This window comes from Gossypium raimondii, chromosome 10, assembly GCF_025698545.1.
Source record: "Gossypium raimondii isolate GPD5lz chromosome 10, ASM2569854v1, whole genome shotgun sequence".
In the NCBI taxonomy this organism is placed as follows: Eukaryota; Viridiplantae; Streptophyta; class Magnoliopsida; order Malvales; family Malvaceae; genus Gossypium; species Gossypium raimondii.
In genome coordinates this window covers 54,834,617-54,835,183 of record NC_068574.1, presented here as the reverse complement: position 1 = coordinate 54,835,183, position 567 = coordinate 54,834,617, and the positions used below count along the sequence as shown (strand labels likewise).

The window sequence follows — 567 nt, the reverse complement described above, 5'->3', positions numbered from 1 at the left end:
CATAAATTATCAATTTCATTTTACACTTTTTTTAGAACAAGAGAGAAAATAGAAAATATTTTTATTTCAAAATTTTTGTTTAAAAAATACCCAATGTTTGGTCACTAAAAGATTTTCGTGTTCTATATTCCAAATAAATAAATAGGACAAAATAAATACAGGAACTTCGAAAATGAGCTCTGAAAGAAGCGACACCGTTTTGAAAATGAGTTGAAAATTTCAAACAAAGTGGCCCATGCAGGTCTCGAACTTGCGACCTTCGCGTTATTAGCACGACGCTCTAACCAACTGAGCTAATAGGCCGTTGCTTTCTGTTTTCAAAATAATAATTATTTATTTTAGTTCTGCAGTTTCCTTAGGAGCTATTGATCAACTTTTATATTTAATTTCAAGTCTAACAAACATCCCCAAATTATAACTTTCATTTTAAATTGGCCCTAAACATTAAATTTTCTAGTTTCATTGTTAAGTTATCAAAATTATATTTCATTATTAAAATCACAAAACTTCATAGTTTCTGGTGGATCCTCCTAACCATTGTGGAGCTCGAACTAGTTGTATTACTCC

General features: G+C 30.0%; 1 non-coding gene across 1 annotated transcript; it reads right to left on the bottom strand.

Moving 5' to 3' along the window:
- Positions 1-229: 229 nt before the first annotated feature.
- Positions 230-303, bottom strand: TRNAI-AAU (transfer RNA isoleucine (anticodon AAU)). Its single transcript has one exon. It is a non-coding gene; the product is annotated as a tRNA-Ile (tRNA).
- Positions 304-567: the final 264 nt, after the last annotated feature.